The sequence below is a fragment of the Orycteropus afer genome, unplaced genomic scaffold, assembly GCF_000298275.1.
Source record: "Orycteropus afer afer isolate SDZICR_OR568_19922 unplaced genomic scaffold, OryAfe1.0 scaffold00888, whole genome shotgun sequence".
Taxonomy (NCBI): Eukaryota; Metazoa; Chordata; class Mammalia; order Tubulidentata; family Orycteropodidae; genus Orycteropus; species Orycteropus afer.
Genome location: NW_006922475.1, coordinates 102,677 through 103,229, shown reverse-complemented (window position 1 = coordinate 103,229; position 553 = coordinate 102,677).

Sequence of the window (553 nt, the reverse complement as noted above, 5' to 3'; positions counted from 1 at the left end):
GGGTTTGAACCGCCAGCCGTCTGGTTAGCAGGCAAGTGTCTTAGCCACTAAAAAATTAAATATCTCCCAATGTAATAATTGTTGATTAAGGCAAGGATCATTAATGGATACTAATGCCATTGGCTCAGATTTATAGCAGCTTTATTCATAGTTGCCTAAAAATGTAAACAATCCAAATATCCTTCAGTGGATGAATGTAAAACAAACTGTGGTACATCTAAGCAGTGGAATACTGCTCATTCATAAAAAGCAACATGGATGAATCTTAAAGGCCTTGTGTTGAGTGAAAGAAATCAGTCTCCAGAGGTTATATCCTGTATGATTTCCTCTATGTGACATTCTGGAAAGGTAAATCTATAGAGATTGAGAACAGGTCAGTGTTTGCCAAAGGCTGGGATGAGACAAAGGTTTGACTACAAAGGGGAAGCATGAGGGAATTTTTGGGAGATGATGGAATTGCTCTGTGTCCTGATTATGGCAGTGATTACATGACTCTGGACATGTAGTAAGACTCATAGAAATGTATCTCCAAAAAGAGTTAATTTTATGGTGT